Source organism: Macrobrachium rosenbergii, chromosome 25, assembly GCF_040412425.1.
Source record: "Macrobrachium rosenbergii isolate ZJJX-2024 chromosome 25, ASM4041242v1, whole genome shotgun sequence".
Taxonomy (NCBI): Eukaryota; Metazoa; Arthropoda; class Malacostraca; order Decapoda; family Palaemonidae; genus Macrobrachium; species Macrobrachium rosenbergii.
This window is the reverse complement of record NC_089765.1, coordinates 43,245,671-43,267,054: the sequence shown is the minus strand read 5'-3', so window position 1 is coordinate 43,267,054 and position 21,384 is coordinate 43,245,671. Positions and strand designations below refer to the sequence as shown.

Here is a 21,384-nt window from a genome sequence, read left to right as displayed (position 1 = left end):
ACGTACCACAACTACTGTCATATTATAGCAATACTCATTCACGTTAAAATTGTAGTAATTACTCCCCAAAACTTATTTCCTCTGCATATGATTGTTAGCAGGTGTACACGATTATGATTAGTATTATTAGTACTATTATCATTATTGTACCGTCGTGTATATGTGTATTACCGCGATTATTATTAATTAGGTTTAGCCATTTGTGTCAGTTCCATTATTTTTATAACTATTATTGCCACCCACGTTAAGGTCACTATCATTATTACTACTGTCATGTTTTTGTATTTACTATTCCAACTCAGACGTATCTTTTGGAAGGATAATCATGTTATTGTGTTGTTTTTCTTTGTTATGAAGTCTCCGTATTTGCCACCTGGACTTTTTCTAAGCTTTCTGCGTTTCGACGTTCATGCAAGTGGGGCTCCCGATCGGTCTTTATTTTTTTATTTATTTTTTTTTTTTTTTTTGTAGGCAGGGATGGCTGGCGTACTTTGAACTTCGTTTATTTTCATCCGTAAGTTCGGGTACGTGGACGATGCTGAAACCAGATTGGTTCTCTTGTTCTAAGTTTCATCAATCAAGCAGAATTTTGGAATTCAGACCTTTCTTGAAAAAATAAAAACCGACTTCAGTTCTTAGTCATGCCTTTGGTGCAGATGTGTACCTCTTCCTCTTGTGCCTTACATTATTTCGGTAGAATTACAAAATTTCACACGAAATTTTATACTTCGCTGGAACAAGCTGTTACTTTTCTTCTGGAATATTTAGTGTTTCTCAGTCCATTGAACTGCTCGAAGTGCAGTTCACCTTTAGTGCTGTTAAGGAACTTTTCTTGAAGGTTCACACTTTCCATCATGGAAACAGGTTTTCTTTGCTAACCACTGAATGAGTTAGTGTTGGGACCACCATTGCAGGTTAGATTAGGCCTCACCCCTCTTATTTATTATAGTTTACAGTCCCCTAGGTCAGGTTAGGTGCGGTTCCAATTGTGGTGAAGTACTTCCAATTAAGTTATAGCTCGGTGATCTAGGTTAGATTAGGTTAGATGTGGCCTGTTGCTCGTTTTAATTTTCAGTGCCGTAGGTTAGGTTGGGTAGGGGGTTGGGACGGGAGGGTCGTTGGGGGGGGGGTGGCAAAGCACCCGGCCAGGTAAGGACTCAGCCCCCGAGGGTAGGTTAGAATACATCCCTGTATTTAATGAATTCTGCGTTTTCTCCCACCCAAAAACCCCAGGTCCCCACTGAGGTCCCCCTTAATTGTAGGATGTAAGAGGGGCCACTATCTCTAAAATGACTAATTTAATTTACTAACGTTCAAAAGGCGCACGAAATCAGGAAAATCATCTTTACGTCTTGAGTGTTTTCCAATCTTATTCCTTCATGGCCATCTTTGTCATGTAAAGGGGGCTACAGCTTCTTCCTTTTTAACTCCAACACTGAGACTGATACGTTGCTCTATGAAACATTGAAATGGTAAATTTATTAGCCACTTTCACCATCAACATTATCTTATATGTAAGCTCATTTTCTGTCGAGAAATGGTGAAGTTTCCTCTAGTATCGTCACTTTAAATTCTGTCTGTCCTGATACGACGATGCTGCTTCTTTGTTTATTACCATTTCCTGCTATATCATAATCTTAATTGTATGTCTACTGAAATAGGTTCGGAAAATATCAGTCCCCACCACTTCCTATTTCTTCTTGGCCTTTGTTCATGCACATGGAAGTATCTCTCTCTCTCTCTCTCTCTCTCTCTCTCTCTCTCTCTCTCTCTCTCTCTCTCTCTCTCTCTCTCTCTCTCTCAACTGAAGCCCCTCTCAAGGGAAGGCAATTCTCCCCGCTTCATTCAGCATGGCAGAGAAGTTTTCCTCAAAGCTTTGTGAATATTTTTCACTGTGTTGCAACTTTTCACGGTCATATCCCCAGGAAGACAAAGAAAGAAAATAAGGTAAAAAAAAAAAAAAAAACGAGTGAGAGGTTTTTCCACTCCGGGGTGTGACACCAGAACAAGTCCTTTCGGCATCGCGACCTGACCTGACTAATTTTGGGCTAGGGAAGAAGTGGGCATCACGCGAGTAATACTCGCTTTCTGGATAAGCACTTCTTCCCGGGAAAATGAGTTGCATAGTAACTGTAGTCAAATCTTGTTAATTCTTTAAGCTACTCAATTTTATTTTTTTATTTGAAAGCGGTAAATTTTTTATACTTTTCTGGCAAATCTTCATGTCCACTATTCTAATTACAAGGTTTCATCAAAGTAAACTTTATGTCAGAGCAAAGCCTTTTGTCATTTTTTTTATATAGTTCGTGTAAATATAAAAACAGATGTTATCCTGTCTGTTTTTTCCCGAAAGTTTCTGAAATATTCAGTAACCACTATTTCCAACGGCAGGTTGTCGTACGAGCATTGGACTAAATTAGCATTTCCTTGTTTCAGCAAGCGTTCTTTTATCCTTTGCATTAAACGAATTTTATTTCGAGCCATTTGCTCTGCATACTACCCGATCACAGAATTAGCAACTGGTAATGTCAAGGGAGACCTCCACGAAGATACTCACCTGCTGCTGTCGGGCACCCGAATGTGCATAGGAAGCTGTGAATGGCTAATGTTTGTGAACTTGACACCTCGTACACAGAGCAGCCCATGTGTTCATCAATATCTCCTGACACTTGTTTCTGACGTATCTTTTTTCAGGGAAAGAAAAATTTCTTTTTTTTTTATGCGTAGGGTAACAGAACGACCAACCTTATGCTCTTTTTGCTTTGGTTTGATAGGCAAAGAGAAAGAAGAGAGCGAACAAGAAAAGAGACTTTGGAAAGGCAGATAAAAAGAAGAGAAGGAACGTCACTGAAACGTGCGTGAGCCAAAACCTAAAGGGAGGACCCAGGACAAGGATAAAAGATATACTCGTATAACGATGAAAGAAGAGTACCTGTCAGTGAAAGAATAAAAACATCGGTGTTACAGGAACTATATGTCATAAATCAATAGACAGAAAGCTAAGACTTGAAGTGCATATAACATAAAAATGACCAATCTTGCCTTGGGGTAAGGGGTGGATTCTGGGGAGGAATGAGGAAAAATTGTTGCGAGAGTCTTAGGATTCTACCGGCGGTAAGACCAAGAAATGAAGAGATGCGATGATATAGCGCGATATGTACTCAAAAAAGACAAGAACGTTTGGATATGAGGCATTAGGACGACCGATGCCTCATCTAAAGGGAACCCGTTGGGAGTTGTGTCGCCAGTGCACCTCATGCAGTACATTGTAGGCTTTATTTAAGGTTCTTTGCAGCGTCCCTTCGGCCCGTAGTTGCAACCTCCTTTCATTTCTTTTACTGTACCTTCGTTCATAATCTCTTTCTTGTATCTTACTCTCCACCCTTTCCTAGCAATTTTTTCATAGTCCAACTGTGAGGTTTCTCCTGTTGCACCTTTCCAACCTTTCTACTCTATTTCCCTTTCAGGCCGGATGAACCCAAGAGTCCCAGAGTTTGACCTTTAACCTAAATTTTATATTCCATCCCATTCCTTGTAAAGAAAGCAGGAACTCTCATGTTTACGAGTACCGAGAGGGAATTAACGATGGCTCACCTTCATTGCCATGTCACTTGCGCCAGCACTAAACCCTGACCTACCTTAATTAACACGATTCTTAAGTTGTAACTTAACAGCTCATATGCAAGTTTATTACTTAACTAAAAGGTTAAAGGTTCAGAGAAAGAGAGCGCGCGCTCATTTTCTATTTCCAAAGGGATTTTAAAAATTATTCAGTATCTCGTGGTGCGGATTCAGTAAACGGCCGTCAGGGGGAAAACTGCGCCACACCTTTCATTTTTAGAAGAGCAAGAGGAATGTAATCATTTTTGTATTTATGCTTTAATTAAAAGTTAACATTTAAAATTCTATACGCATAAACTTAATATATGTTGTAGTAAGCATTTCATCTTGTTATGCAAATCGATTGCAGGCCTATTCAGCACGTTGGAAACAGACAGACTTGGATTATTGAATGACACATCGATTCAGTCAGGAATGCAAGAAACATATTCAGAAATTGAAGAATGATTCTGAATTCATTAAGCAATTTTTCTCCAGATAGAGATTTTGAAACTAACTAGATGCAACAATTAATGAAAAGGGAACATTACAATATAAGGCTGAATAATAGTTAAATAATATACACATGCAAACACAAACATATATAGTTATATGAATGTCTTTTACTGTAATACAACAGTGTAATATGAAGATAAAAAGGCCCTTAAAACACTTTGAACGTTGCAGCCATATATTTCGAGCACTTCCTTCTGTGCCCCTGTTGACTGGCCAAATATGGACAGACCTATCATCTGTCCATATTTACCAGTGAACAGGGGCACAGAAGGAAGTGCTCGAAATATATGGCTGCAACGTTCAAACAATGTTTTATGGGCCTTTTATCTTTATATATATATATATATATATATATATATATATATATATATATATATATATATATATATATATATATATATATATATAATGTGTATAATAGTTTTTATTATAATCACTCATGATTTTCATATCCTAGAACCTATATATATATATATATATATATATATATATATATATATATATATATATATATATATATCAAACATGAACGTGATTTGTTTGTCAGCAAAGCCACAGGAAAAGTTTAAAAAGAACCGACCGAGTGCCAAGTACTTTCGCGTAATTAACACATCTTCGGGGCCGAAAGTGAAACAAAGTTTAAAATAAGTGAGCAAGAATGTTCTTAAAACAAGTAAAAATGCATATCAATCCATTACAAACTGAAACAATGTCCATCCGCATTACTAAACTGCTGACTTTTTGTTTTCAGTAGTTGAGCAGTTTGAGTGGACATTGTTTGTTTGTAATGGTCTGAAAATACATTTTTACTATTTTACTTTTTTATACTTTACTACAGTATTGTAAGAACTTTCTTGCTCACTTATTTTATACTATGTTTCACTTTGGGCCCCGAAGATGTGTTGAGTCAGTTATCTAAACTTTTCCTGTGGCTTCAGCTGACGTGTGTATGTATTTATATACATATATATATATATATATATATATATATATATATATATATATATATATATATATATATACTGCTTATATACGTATATATTTTGTGGCCTCTAGAATATGTAAATTTCATATATTTACATACACACTGACAAGTAAGTTTTACATTTTTTTTGGTGGTAGACCACCAAGGACTTTGAACATAAAGATTTTACAAAAAAAAAGATTTATTAAAAAAATTTGCAGAACTCATTATTTTCACTTTCACTGTATCCGATAATCACTGAGTGGAAATAGTTAAAGAGTACAGAAGGAGTTACTCAAATTATTTGACACAAATTTTAAGCAGTACTGAGAATCACTTCAAATAATCAATGTGAAAAATGATAAAAAGAAACAAATAGTATAACACACATCATTCACATAAAAGGCACTAATATGAACAATACAAGAATAGCCAATAATAACAGTGATAAAAATTAAAAATAAAAGTAATGATGGCATTACAGGCAATTACCCTGAAAGAAAAATACAGGGAGATATATCACCCTCGAATCTAATAAAATATAATAGTGAACGCTGAAGAACCTCTTTCATCTCTTTTAGGTATCTATTATTATTTATTATTATTATTATTATTATTATTATTATTCAGAAGATGAAACCTATTCATATGAACAATCCCACAGGGGCCATTGACTTGGAATTCAAACTTCCAAAGAATATGGTGTTTATTAGGAAGAAGTAAAAGGAGGTAAAGGGAAATACAGAAAGAGATGGAGAAACCGTCATATTAAGGAATGGAACTTTACAGTGTCAACAAAATGATAATCATAAAACTCACGAGTTCGTAAATTAACTCTGAAGAACAAAAGAAAGAATCATGACAGTACACTTACACACGACGAGACTGAGAACATTTATGGTACATGACCTACATGGCTACTAGAACAAGAGTTTTGACTTTAAAAGGAGCATAGTTTAACAGGTTAATCCTTCAAGTGTTAATGCTGTGGAAGGAAATCTTGTCATGGCCTTACGCGCAAAGAATGAGCAAGCAGCGACCAGTTGGTTGAATCATTAAACAACGAGAAACAGCACAAGCAAGGGCCTCTGAACCCAAGAAATTTCTTGTGACTGTACCTTGTAAAACAGAACTGCCTATCGCAGCTCGTGCTGAAATAAGTCAGTCTGGAGGAGGTTAATCTAGCGTATGGCATGTATGCATTCATACACGAAGCAATACCATATTGATGATAATCTATCATATTAATTTCCTTGGCTGCCTTTTTGCATGTGCGTTTGTCTGCCTTGGCTGCCTTTCTACGTCTGTGTGTGTGTCCTGAAGCTTCTGGGAATTACGAAGGCCCCAGGATCCGGAGACTAAGATTTAAGAAGACATTACGATTATATATATATATATATATATATATATATATATATATATATATATATATAATATATATATATATATATATATATATATATATATATAATATATATATATATATATATGTATATATATATATATATATATATTTATATATATATATATATATATATATATATATATATACACATACATACATACATACATACATATCTATATATAATATATATTATTCCTAGGATTATTCATAGGTTGGAGTTCCAAGGGAAAATGCAAATGATTCTGAAGACAGATTCTGGATTTCTTCCATGAAGGGAAGCAGATCCGACAGGAATCCGTTTAGGAGCTGAAGACGGCTTCACAGGAGCCTGGAGTCTTTAAGAATTTAAGATGTTATAATCCAATAGGCATTTCTCCAGGAATGCTTCAGTACCAAAGATTGGCTGCTGGCAGAGCAAAGGAGGGACAAAGGCATGCCAGAAAGACTGATGAAAAGCAGAAACGAAGAATGGCTGCTGACAAAGCAAGTAAGGCCGGGTATTCACGATTAGGTTTACCTGTCGGTTCACCCATGACTGTTTGACGGATGAGTGTCCACACGTAAAGAGTAGAACTGTCAGTCGGACCATCAACTCGAGGCCATCGCCCTCAATGCTCACCTAGCCTTCGTCGTGGCAACACTAATAGCAGCGATGGAAACTCCGCTGACTGATGAGGTGGAGCTACAAAGACTAGCTGCTGCGGCAGTTCACTTAAAAATAGGAAAGAAGCAAAAAGGCGTAACAGAGTATGGTCTAAATATTGTCTATTAAAGAGAGATGTTTATTTTCATACAATATTAATGAATAAAATTAAATTACACCAGGCGGTTGGTCGAGTAATTTATGAAATGGGTCGTGGAGCCTTATTGCATTTATAACACCTTGCATAAAAAGGCAGGACACTGGCTTAGGCCTGTACCAAATTGTTGGTATCACATGGAAATATACATATATTTGTTATTTTTTATCATATGATTTGGACTCACAACGGTCTACAAATAGCGCCACAGGGTCTAACAATGAAAAGAATTAGGCCTTTACAAAGTTTATTCATATTCTGGTCCAGGTGGGTGAGACCCTTCCCAGATGAAATCCAGTGATGAGCTGTCACAAAATCATTGCTTCCCCATCCACACGTGCAATCACCTGTCAGTTGGTTGGATGAGCTTTAGGTAATTCCATCAGTTCATCTGTTCTGGCGAGTGGACTGACTCCGCCCACAAACTGTCGTCCACATGTAAGTTTTAACGTCAGTTTCGATGGACTGACAGGTAAACCTGATCATGAATACCCGGCCTGAGGCACAAAGACGGGCCGCAGAAACTGATGAACAACGAGACCAGGGATTGTCTGTGGGCAAAGAGATGCACAAAGGCGAGCTGTTGAAACTAAGGCAGATCGGAACCTAAGACTTCAAGCTGCATGAGAAAATGATGCACAAAGACGTACAGGTGAGAATCTACAGCAACGTGAACTAAGTCTACAGCGTGATCAAGCAAGACGGCAAGCATGAGTGCAAAATGTCATGTATATTGCAGCTGTTGATGGGACTGAAAATGCAATGCCTGCCACAAGACACGACCTGAGACCTATGACAACAGAGTGCAAATATGAATTTTGTAAAGCCCTGCATTTTTCAACTGAGAAAGGATCACTTCTCCATAGCTGCTGTCTTGATGGCAAGGTAGCAAAACCTCCATTATTTCCTTATCCAGACCAGCTTAGGTTATTGCTCACTTCAATTATGTTCACACAGACACACTATTATGGTAAAACTACCAAAAATTCAGTCTTGGCAGTAGCAAATGCGAGCGATAGCATCTGCTAGTATCATTGTTAAGTATCCTGTTGTCAAAATTTACTGTTTCTTAGAGAGAATATTATAATTCCATGAGTTATACTGTCATAAGCTATCTGCCCATGGTATTTTTTTACTGGAAAAAAATATTGATATTGTACTGAATGTATATCACGCCATGTTAATTGGAAACCTTGTAGTTTAATTATAATGTACGAAAAAATATTGATATTGTACTGAATGTATATCACGCCATGTTGATTGGAAACCTTGTAGTTTAATTATATTGTACTTTGATATATTATGTCATTTGGATACCTATCGTACTTGGGTACTTTTGGTTCACTGAGTCATTGATGATACCAGGTAAATTTGGCTTACAGGATGTGTTTGTATATTTTGTCCGTTAAGTAAATTTTGTCTGTTTGGTCCATTAGGTAGAATTCCTCCATCAGGTACATTGGTCTGTTGGCTACATTTGATCCACTGGGTCCATGTTGTCCATTACATCCATTTGATCCATTATGTCTATTATGTCAGTGGGTCCATTTACCCCATTTGGTCCATTGGGCCCATTTGCTTCACTGGGTACATTTGGTACGTGGATACATTATGTGGATATTTTAGAATTTGGTACACTAGGTACATTTCCTTCATTAGGAAATTTGGCATAAAACATTTTATTTATTGTGCAAATTTAATACATTAGTTACAACTCGCTTAATGGCACATTTGTACATTGGACAAATTTAGTTTACTTGATGCAATGATACACTGAAATATCTTGTTCACTGAGTACATTTTGTACCTTTGAAATATTTTGTTTATTAAGTATATTTCCTACCTGCGATACATTTCTTTTATTGGGGACATTTGTACATTTGTTCATTCGAGATATCTACTGTAGTACATTTTATTCACTGCAGACATTTTGCTCATGGTGACATTTGGTACATTTTATTAATTGAAAAGATTTTGCTCACTGGGACATTCGTGCATTTGGCAAGCCCAGTAGCCTCCCAGGCTTTTGAATATGGGAAATGGTTTCTTTAACTCCAAGTATCCTTTTTCCCAAAAGGTTAAAAAAACATATCCAATGCTGCTAGAATGCCAGGCGTGGCTCGTAAGACTGTCAATATTTGGACGTGATAGTACTGGGATAAATAGGGTTGGAGTCCACAAAACATTTGCCAAAACCAGTTATGAAATGAACCATACCGTATAGGAACTGCTGGAGGAGGCTCATTCAAAAACATCAATCCTGGTTAGGAATTAAGGTGAGAAGCAACAGGTCATCATCAGAAGATAGGTTGTTTTGACATCTTCCATAAGCAGTGTTTCAACAAGGAACTTCAGCGTCTGCACCTGTGCAATGAATGTATCATTTTCGCTTTGCATTGTCAACAACATCCACATTCTGTTGAAAACCCTATGATGTCTCACTGCAGTGGAACTATGAGTCGTCTTGATGGTGTTAATGCTTGTCACTTTAAGAGAGGTCGAGTTGCTGCTTCAGAAAAACACATAGCATTGTCAAAGTTCCTAACTCATAATTCATTTTAGAAAGACTTTTAGGGTTGATCCATGTGCATATTCTACAATGAGTATTACATAAAGAGGGACTGGCTTTCACTCTTACGGGTGAAGAAAGGGCTTTTGAAAAGGAAGATTTCCATCAATAGGATAATGATCTAGACAGGAATGATGCTTAGGATCTTTGCAAGATCTCCAGAATTCTATTTCATGATGACCTTTTTTAAGGTTTGCCGGTCCATTTTGCAGTGTTCTCCAATGACTTTCATGTTTCAACCACTCAAAGCCATATCTATTCCTGGCATAAAGACCCGGATTTGGCCTCACTGGAATATCCTTGTCTGCATATTTTATTATAGTTGGTATGTCCTTATATTCAGGTGGAAGAAATTGATAAGAAGATGCATTATGTTGATGGCAGACAAGTTCCAGAAAGTATCCTGGACAGTTTACTGTGAGGTAGACATTATGTTTACTAACATAATTATAACATTTTTTTGTTTTTAACATTGGATTGGTGTTCTTCCATGTACTAAAATCTTTGCAAAATATACTAATGTCATGGTCATAGTCCCAGGGTAAGTACCCATTCATCTTCAGAGCTCCAAGAACAGATCCAGCATGTAGTTCATAATGCAAGTTATTTTGTTTTCCATAGTCTGTCAAGTAAGTTAGATATTTCGTCATTAGAGCCCTGCAGCAAGGAGCCAGTTGGAAAGATGCAATCGTGCCTAGAGGACCTAAACAAGAAATTCCAACAGAACTACAATCAAAAGCATAGACTTTGTCATCAAAGGAAGTAATCTTCTCAAGAAACCATTGCTTAGCCACGATTAGCCATTGTTGCTCATCCATTTTTGGATGGGTTTGAACATAGAACATAACGTCAGGACAAGTCATTGATAAAATGCCATTTACACGTAACTTTGCAAACCAATCCCGATACATGGGATGGCCACTGAGGCCTTCTTGAAATGGTATTTGTTTCAGTAGGGCAACTGAAGTAACAAAAGGTGTCAGTAAGTCATCGCAGTACATACATTCATACTTAGAATAATAATAACCAAGGGCATAGTGAGCCTCATAGACAGCCATGCGTTGCTGAAGGCATCCATGGTTCCAGAGTCCTTCAAGATCTCTAGCTGCTCCTCCAGCCACTTTAACCTGCTCTACCTCATCTAAGACGCGCACCAACCGTTCAAGAGATGATTGGTTGTTAAAGTGAGCCAGTGATGTTCCCATTAGTACAAATGGTGTTTCAATAGTTTTAAATAACTGATTCATTACAGTAGACTCATTAACACCATTCTCCATCATTGCAATCCTCAAATTGGGTACACTTGTGTCAATGGCATTTTTTGACATCACGATGGGAACAATTGTGATGTTATAGTGTTGTCTTATTTGTTTGACAACAAAGTTAACTCTTTCAGGTGTCCAGGATGTAGCTGGAAGAACCACTGTAAGAACTTTGTTGAAGTTTGGAACATAGTTACAATCTTCAGACTTCATGCCAACCTGACCTAATGCATCAAAAGTAGGTTTATATACTTCAGGACATACATGCCGAGAGTTGTTCGGCAAAGATTTGATTGAAGTGACATTAGCAAATAGGGCAGAATATTCCCTAGGAGTCTGCAACGATAAACTTATCCTCGGATCCAACTCTTCAGCTACTGCTGCTAGCTTTATAGCCAGCTTGGTATCTATAACTGATTGACGACCTGTTTGGGGGAAAGATCTTTTTAGAGGTGTTTGAGGCATTTTGGATAATCTTTCCAACATTATTTGTATAGTTATTGTTAATCGTCTATACCTAATATTAATTTTTGTTTCATAAAATTTTTGTCATTAGCATGGACAGAGGTTGGATTATTACACTGCTCATGCTAGGAACAGAACAGATCTTTGGTTTCCTGACCACATTTTCAAATAAGATGATCACTGACTAGTATGTGGTCATGAAGGTAACAAAAACAAAAGAATGGGTAAAACTACTTGAATGTTTTCTCTTTTCATATAGTATCATTTATAGAGGAAGTCCAATGTGTTAATATTGTCACTACAAGTATAAAACACCTTCAAATATCTTCTGAAGTAAAATAATGGTAAAAAAAAGTTGAAGCACCAATGAATATGTACCTGTCTGAAGAACGATTTCCCTATACACTTCTACCAGGGTAGATGCTAATCTCCTCCTGACGTCAATGCTTATAACAGTAAGATCCTCTTGTGCAGGTTCTGGTGTTTCTTGTCTGATGTCACTGAAATTGTTTTCTTCTCTTGGGTCTTTTTCTTTTTGAACACTCACTTCCCCTCTTTCTACACAGGCAACGACTTCTGAAAAAAAAAGAGCCTTGATGAAAATAGTATTTATTTTTATGAAGGGGTGAATAAAAAAAACATACTTCACATAAGTTGTGCGAATATTTTGTTAATTAAGTTTATAGCTCCATTCGGGGCAATATGATTTATCAATAGTAGGTAATTGTCTAACATTTGTATAATTTTCGTTTATTGTTTGCTAACAATGAATGACTCAAGATGATATAGATGCCATTTTTCATTTCAAGAACCATTTTGAAAATACATTTCATTTGAAAATTGTTGTATGAATCCAGTATAAATACTCTGCATATTATAGAAATTTTACTGATGCAATCTTCTATTTAAGGAAACTAGCTATTTGCTGAACCTTAAGCCTGGATCTTCATGGTCCTAATAGCATAAAATCTATGATCTGAGTGGATACAAACATAGTGGTAAGCAAACACTCACTACATGACTTGTCCTAGGAAGAGAATCTACAAAAAGTAAAAAAAAAAATTAATTTTTTTCAAAATACAGTAATGGGCTAAAGTATGTGAAGTATGTGAGGTGTTATGAGATTTTTGACAAACAAGACATTACCAAAATAAAGGTATGAAACATCATGCCTGTTTAGGCCAACAAAAAATTACTGAAAACCCAGCCATGCCACAGAGATTCCTAAATGAAAAGCTGCTTGGGTTGATGTTATAAGATAGGCCACTGATTCCTTGTAGCATCCTGTAAGAACCAATATCTGGCAAACAGTAAGCCCAGCTGCTCAGATATCACATCTGGCATTCTTCATTTATGGATGAGGACTCATTTTGCTGTTTATAGGTGTCAGAGACATACAGAGTGCCAATATAATGGTTCCCTGTATTTAACCTGTGGTGCAATCTGGAAGGAGGCAGGTTCCAGGAGATGGTTATGGGCTATGTTTACAGGTAGTCCCAAGGAAGATGGTGCCAAGCAAGGGCGTCTGGACATTGGCAACGATGAAATTCCACTGGTATTTTTTCTTTTTGAGGTGGAGAATGAAGATCCAGTGATTTCATGATGGTTGGGCACAAGTAATAGGTTGGCATCTGGAAGTTTCCAGTGGTCCATGGTGATGGCAGGAGGATGGAATTGAAGGCCCCCTATGTCCACTAGGAACTTCCTTCTGGAGGCTTGGTTGGTGATCTAGAATCTGGTGTAGTGGGTAGCCACTGAGGTTGCAGGAGCCACCATAATTATCTTGGGTGGCTGCCCTGCTCAGTTTTTCATATACAGTAACTGCATCCAGGTGCGTAATTCTGTGCATCTTTGCCAAAGTTGTGGTGGTATATGCAGAGGAGAGGTTGGCAGAGGAGCCCTTGTCTCTGTTGGAAGGGGCACTTTTGCATAGTGTTATTTTGTATCACTCCAATGTTATCTTAGTCTAAGTCCTAGTCTTGGTCTTGTCTGGCTTTAAAGATGTTGTGAGTGGCATGTTGTGTGGCCTCAGAGGCCTCTAACAATTTGTCTGCCTTCTATATGAGGTCTGAAACCGGTGTTCTTTCAGCATTAGGGAGGGCAACCCTGATATTGGTCAGCAGTCAGCAGAGCCATATTTCCCTTGCCAGGTTGGCCTTCTTGGGTTTCCTGTTGGCAGGCTGGGCCAGCAGCACCAGCGGACTCAAGTTCATCCCAAGATGCCCTTGCTGTTGTGTTTCCATTGAGGAGTTGAGTAGGTTGAGGGTTCAACATGTGCCGGCAACTGGCAGCAGAAAGAATTGGGATATCAGGAACTTGAGCAGGTCACTGTATTTGATCATCTCATTATGGGCATTAAGCATGCATGCAATCCAAGGAAAGAAGGTGGCTGGGATTTTCTCAAGGACATAATCCACCTTCTACCTCAAATTTGTGATGTTTCAGAGGCAGAACTGTCCTTCCTTTGGAACCAAACTGATGGAGGTAATGGCTTTCATGTCCATGTTTTCATCATCAGACAGTTTCATGAGGTTTCTATGCCTGATTGTCTTATAGTGGTAGGCATGGTTGTATTCAGTCCATTAGGTTCCAGGGGTTAGGTGCGAGAACCATGTTTTTCTATTCTATCAGGAAACTCATACACAGGATGCAGATAAACAACTGACTTTATTAGTGGGCTCTGACTTGTTTTAATAGGGCCTGAAGGTCGCATGGTAGCTACAGGCAATCTGTTGACCACATGGTAGAGGTCATGTGGTGGTGATGTGAATGATGTACGGGCACATGGTTATAAAAGCACCTTGTGGGAGGCTGCTGAACCTGATGACTAAACCTGGGTTTAGCAATGAAGCTGGGAATATTGTGGGCAACAGTATGGAAAAAATGGCAGAACATAAGGAAAAAATGGCAGGACATTTGAATAAAGTTATCCACAAAAATCCTGTTGCTTTGACTAATGTGCTTTCCAAGGACAAAACACCTATTCTGCATTGACATGAAAAACTGACAGACAACCAAAGGAACACTGCTTTCAGAAGTACCTGAAGGTAAGGCCTCCAGAGAGCTTACTTGACTTTTCTTAAAGCATAGTTTCATTTCCTGGTAGTTTAAACTCTAAAACAAAGAAGTTTCACTCTTGTAGCTACTTTTAGGCACCAGATATGGCATCCAGTCACGATGCAAACTCACTTTCATGTGACTTATAGGTCACTCACCTATTTACTGTCTTCATGCTTGGTCAACTAGTTTTCTGTAAGCATGTTCAGACAAAAACTGTTGATTCTGTAGAATAAAGTCAGTCTTAACCCAGAATCCTGTGTGTCCTATTCCTTACTCTGGTGACCTGTCGGAGCAACCTGGTAAACCAGTATGGTTTTGATATAAACACTCCAGTGATTAGTAGACTCAATACTCCCGTAACCTACCACTAAAAATCAATCCACTAACTGTCTAAATATGGTGTTTAAGTTCTGGCCTCACTCCCCCCCAAGGGAGAGTGAGGCCAGAACTCCAGGTTGACCTCTGCTAGCTTTGGTTGACACAACTTTGTTTTTGCACAAACCCCTGGTGACTGACAGAATCAATATCGCCATGCCTGCTGCTAGAAAAAGCTGCTAATGGACTAAATATGGCACTTAAGCTCTGATTGACTCTTCCTCAAGAGTTCAGGGTCATCCATTGTAGACCCAGCATGATTTTTGTACAAACCCCTGGAGAATAATGGACCCTGTAACAAATTATGTTCAAAATGAAGGTAAGTTTATAGAAAAGTACAATGATTTGTGAAATATCACATTAGAATATATAAAATACTCACCCTGTTCCTTCATAATATTTCCAAGAGGTTGGAGAAGGTTCTCTGGATTAAAAGATGGCCCACCAAACTTAGCTACAAAAAGGACAAGAACCAATAGTCCTAGCAAAAGCAACTTACTCGTGCGATTCGTAAAGTACCAGGTAAATCTGAAAAGGGGGTATAAGAGAGAGAGGATATGAATATGATATACATTTTGGTGTAACCAGTGTATGCATGTATGGATAGGAATATAAATATAAAAACAATTCAAGCAAAGTGCGAAATTCCTAATGCTCTGGCATCTCTCTTTCTATCTCTCCAACTTTCAAAGGTCATCTCTTTCTCGGTGTTACATTTAATATTAAAATTCATCTGTCTGTCTCTGAACTTCTGGACTATTCTTGAACCATTAGCTAAACGTACAAAAGACAGTTCAAAGAGTTCCAAACATTTACAAAGGTAAATTATTATTTTTATCAGTGCCCAAACTGTAGTTACAATTGGACTGCATTCCAATAGGGAAAGCAGTCCAACATGTAAAAAGAATCACACAAGCAATTATAATCTATACAAGAGATATATCAGAGAAAAAACAAACTTAATAAGCACTTGAATGATAAAATGAGACTCGAGAATCTGTTCAACAAGAAAACAGCACCCAGTTTGAATTTCAATAGGGAGAAACTAATAATCAGGATTCGTTATGACTGTTTAATACATTCTTTGGAAAAACGGAAATTCTTGTAATGCCTGCTGTAAAAATTGTGTACCATACTGCTCGAGATCAGTGAATTATGGTAAGACACTGTGATGTGTTTGTCATGGCACTACAGTTATCTAACTCAGTCTAAAAGTTCTTGCACAACTTGTGGTAGGGGTACTTTTCGTTTAGAGAAATGTATAGTGTGGATTTTAAATCCTTTCTCCTTTTGGGCTTCTGGTTTCTGGTTTCATGTACCATTCTGAGGTGATGTTGGTAAAATAAAAGAAAGGAAATCCATCACTAAAAAAGTTACTGCTGTACCTAAATACAAGGAAAAGAAGACTTTCAAATTCAGTGCTTTTATATTTTATCGGATATATGACCATATCTAATGATGACAAGATCGCTAGTAATCATCCTTTAGTTGTTGGATACGGTCATACTATGACATAAGACAAAAAAGCACAGAATTTGGAAATCTGCTCTTTTCCTTGTATTTTTGTGAACATCAGTTAAGAATGATACATGAGACCAGAACCCCATAAGGAGAAAGGGGAAGAATATAAGCCAGGCGTCTTAGATATTGAAGAATCCAAAAATGTCTATTAATTTGCTGAGGAAAACAAAGCGAAGAGGGAATACTTGTTAAAATGCAAAGAAAATTCGAAACTCACTTTCTTAATGTTTCCCTGAAGAACTGGCTACAACACCAAGGTCGAGTACTTGCACTAACGTCCGTTTTCTCCATACTTAAAATGAAACCTGCAGATAAAACAAAAGATTAAGAGATTCAGTTTTTGTCATTAGTAATGATATACATATGTGTGTTTGTGTGCACATGTATGAAATGAGGTAGACAGATCCATGCTATTTTCCACATTAGCTGCGATCTACCACAACTGACTAATTACCAGGCACATAATTCACTGATTAGTTCAAAGAGTCACTGGGACTCTTCCAGAAAACTGGTCTTAACAGCCTTTACTACAGACCAGTCTCAGGAATCATGGTAACCACTTGACCAACAGACATATATATAAATACACACACACATATATATATATATATATATATATATATATATATATATATATATATATATATATATATATAAGGGGGCTTTTGCTCTAATGCTGAGTGAGGATAGGCAAAAGGGTACTCTGTTAAAACCTCTAATGTGAAAAAGCATATTACAATATATAAATATATATATTATATATATTATTTATATATATATTATATATATATATATGTGTGTGTGTGCTGGGTAATCAATGCTCATGTCTGTAATTTCTCTCCTCCCCACCTCTTGCTCTTGTGATTGCAGCCCATTATACTTGCGCTCATGATTTATGATTTAGTTAGAAAATTGATCGGTTGGTGTAAGAGAGGGTGTTAAGATCCTTCTGTCTTCACCAAAGGATAATAATTCATCTGCTAACATGGCCGAGAGGTTTCTAGAAAGAAAGGCACCCAGACAAATGGGGAGGGAGAGAGACATCAGTAACAACAATAACCACATTACCCTCTACTTCTGCAACCCGGTAACAATAGTCCACTCAGAAGAGCAAATCTTAAAAGAAATTACAACTCCATCCTGCTGGTACTATGGCGCATTTAAACACTGTGATGTACTTCCATTAAAAAAAAACAGCACCTCCTCCTCGAGAACAATGTTTTCCCAGTCCAGCTGACTTCTACAGGACCAACCCAATATATATAAACATAATTGGTAAGTGAGGGATGGGGACCCTATAAGGCTGTATACAGAGGGTAGACCGGTACTCGTATGTCGGGGAAACTGTTTATCAAGAAGGTGTCATTAAATTAAGCATTTTGCTTTATGATTTATTTTCAGTTTGCATTATTACTATGAGATGATTGTAGGTTTAGCAAGATTTTAAAGAAATTCTCTTTAGGTCACCCTGCCTTTTAAATCAAGGAATCGATTGAAAACTGTGACTCTTGACTTTTCCTGTTTTTGGATGAACTGAATTGAACTGTGCCTTGTGAGAGGCTAGTTCATAGGAAACCCTCTCATCACATACATATACATAGCTCCCAAAAGGGTTGAGTCATATGTTAACAACCCCAGATACTAGCCCTGGGCTTTAACACAGGAGTAAGTACAATATGAGCAATATCTCCAATGTTCGCTTCTGCTGATTATGATTTTCGTTTTTTTGTATCAGTTACCCCTTTTTCGCTTATTCTTCCTTCGAGTTCCTCGTACTGCTTATGTTTTTTCACCAAAAACTCAAATTGATGATTTTTTTTCTTGAAGATTTCTCTAAAGTTCTTGCATGATATTTTATATTTCCTGTAATTTCTGTTAAGTTAACTATTTTCCGTGTGACTCACTTATTACGCGCTAGTGGGGAAATGGAGATGACCCTATCACTTATGTTAGTGATACTGTGTACGGAGAAGGGGGAAACTTCCATTTGTAGACTTCCTTACGACTGGGTTGGCATTGCAGATGCCCATCTATCCAAATCTCTAGCCCGAATCTCCTTTGAACCCACCATGAGGACTTCGTTGTTCTAAAGTAGCTGTTTACTCCATCAGTTATTGATACTGATCCCTTCTCTACATGTCACTGCTGACGGGTATTTTGAGCACCAGTACTTGTGGCATTATGTGACCCACCGCAGTTCATACAACGTGGGATTACTCTTCTTTCTCCTTCTAAACTCTCTCTGCATACTTTAAAGTCATGGTTACTTACTCAAAATCTACGTTGTGTTTAATTCCTAGACGTTCAGGCTTCCTTCTAGAGTGTCAGGTCAGATCATGATGGTGAAAGAACTTGTCCTGGTGTCACTTCCCTTAGTGAGAGAATCTCACTATGGGAGGGTACACTAACTAACTACACTGATCGATCACCAAGTAAGGATGCAGGGAGAGCTGGTGCGACTATAACTAATGAAAGGTGAAAACTCGGACTCAGAAGTAGACGTGAGTGTCAGGATACAAGACAGGGTTTCATCTATGCAGGCTGAATTGATGGCTTTTCTCATAGCCATAACACAAATAAGCTGAAGGTATAATAATTCCCTAATAATTACTGAAAGTATGCCTGCCCTAAAGTCCTTTAAAAATAGCAAGGAAATTATGAGCGAAATTAGTCAATCAAGTTAGAGAAAACAGAAACACATTCAGGGGCATAAGGGTAAAGTTTATGTAGGTGCCCTCTCACACAGGGATACCTGATAATGAAAGGGCAGAAGAGCTGGCAAAAGAGACTTCTAAAAGTCACCATTTACCACAACTTTAGTATATCAATAAAGGAGATCGGATTCAGAAGTATCTAGTTGTTGGAAATTTGCCAGCAGTAGCAGATGAAGCAGGAGTCGTGCAGATTATTTCAGTTGGAGCAGGAGTCGTGCAGATTGTTTCAGTTCTATAACAAGGTTGTAATGCACACTGCATATACATATTGAAAGAAAGGGGTTGGTAGACAAAGATTTTGTGAATGCTCACTTAAGATTAGGATACACCAACCTGTGGCAAGCAAGAAGGGAACTATTGGGTATTCACTTCATCACATTGTCTTGTTTTGCCTTAGCTTTAAGAGTATAGAGTCAATAATCTCACGACGTTGGAGGATCAAGGATTGCATCTGCTTTTATTATAATATTTAAGCTCATACATAAGTATCATTTCGAGGGATGATTCTTCTTTTTTCATGTAAATGAATTTTTGAATTGTATAGTACTTAATATGATGTTAAAACCCAGTTATAATGACAGGGGTTGTTCCACTATGTGATTCAAGCCTTTTGGACACTGTATGAGTATCATTTACAGATGCTACACCTCTCACATAATTAGAGGGAGTGTCCAATAAACGAGCCTCTCATGAGGCGCAGTTCAGTTCTAGGCATGTTGTCCCCACGAGCAGCACTTGGAGCAGTTGATCAGCTGTTCATTATATATATCCACTGGGCAAGGTGGCATACCAGGAATCATACTGAGATAATTTGGCACCCCACCCATCTACTGAGCAACAGCCTGTGGATGTTGCTCATTCCATACCCCATTTCTTATCTATGCAGAGGACTTTTTCATATCCAGTAACAAACTCTATTTCCACATCCACCAATAATTCCTGGTAGTTTTTCTGTTTAGTACCAGTTCATCAAATGAAAATCACTAAAATCAATCGCTTATATTCTGTTAGGTTTCCACATTCATAAAAGTGAGGCTCCCAATCCGACCTCTATTGTCCTGATGTGTGGTGTATTTTGAACTTTTGTTATTTTCATCTGGAAATGTGGGTACATAGACTGCTGAAACCTTATTGCTTCATTTGCTCAACGTTTTGTCAATCAAGTGGGATCTTGGGATTCAAGCCTTTCTTAAGAAAAAAAACCGGCTTCAGTTCTTAATCATGGCTCTTTTGGCACAGATGTGTAACTCTTGTTCCTTAAATTATTTTGGCTGAATTACAAAATTTCACACAAAATTATATGCCCCACAGGAACTGGCTTTACTTTAATTTGGAAATATTGATTGTTATGTAGTTCTTTAGAGTGGTCAAAGTGCAATTCATTTTTAGTGTGCCGGAGAGACAGACACTTGGGGTGTTGTTACCGTTGGTTGAAAGTTCCAGAAACGAAGAAGAGGTGTAGGTGTAACTATTTGTTGAGTGATTATAAAAGTGCTTTCTCTGAAGGTTCACTCATTTCAGCAGGGAAATTTGTTTTGATTGCTAATCATTGGTCGAGTAGTTTTTAGGACTACCATATTGTAGGTAAGCTTAGGGTGCAGCCCTATCATTTATAGCTCCCGTGGTTAGGGTAGGGGGATCCAATTGGACAGATTAGTTTAGGTGAAGTAAGGTTAGGTCGCAACCCAGTTATCTATTTTAATCTACAGTGCTCCAAGTTAGGGTGGAGGGGGACCGAAGCCTTCCAGCTGGGTGAGGACACAATACCTGAGGTTAGTTAGAATGCATCCATGTGTTTCATTCATTTTGTATTTTCCCCACCCAAAAATCTCGGGTTCCTACTGTTGTCCCTCATAACCTTATGATATAAGGGGATCCAGTATTCAAAACTACTAATTTGCTACAGAAATGAACGTCAGAAACGTTTAAAATAGATATTAAAACATGGAAAAATTCATTTTTAAAATCTGGAATGTGATTATGGTTTAAAGCAGAGATATACCTAGTTCTTCATTACAATTTTCGCCATCTTTCGGTCTGTATTTCCAGTCTTATTCCTTCATAGCCATACTTTTCTCGAAAGGAGAGGGGACGGGGAGGGGCTGCGGTTTCTTCCTTCCTCACCCACATTAT

General features: G+C 37.7%; 1 long non-coding RNA gene across 1 annotated transcript; it reads right to left on the bottom strand.

The window, feature by feature from the left end:
- Positions 1–11,937: 11,937 nt before the first annotated feature.
- Positions 11,938–16,846, bottom strand: LOC136852150 (uncharacterized). The gene is made up of 3 exons (XR_010857087.1): positions 16,755–16,846; positions 15,399–15,544; positions 11,938–12,157 (listed from the first exon to the last, which is right to left on the bottom strand). It is a non-coding gene; the product is annotated as an uncharacterized lncRNA (long non-coding RNA).
- Between the last annotated feature and the right edge of the window lie 4,538 nt (positions 16,847–21,384).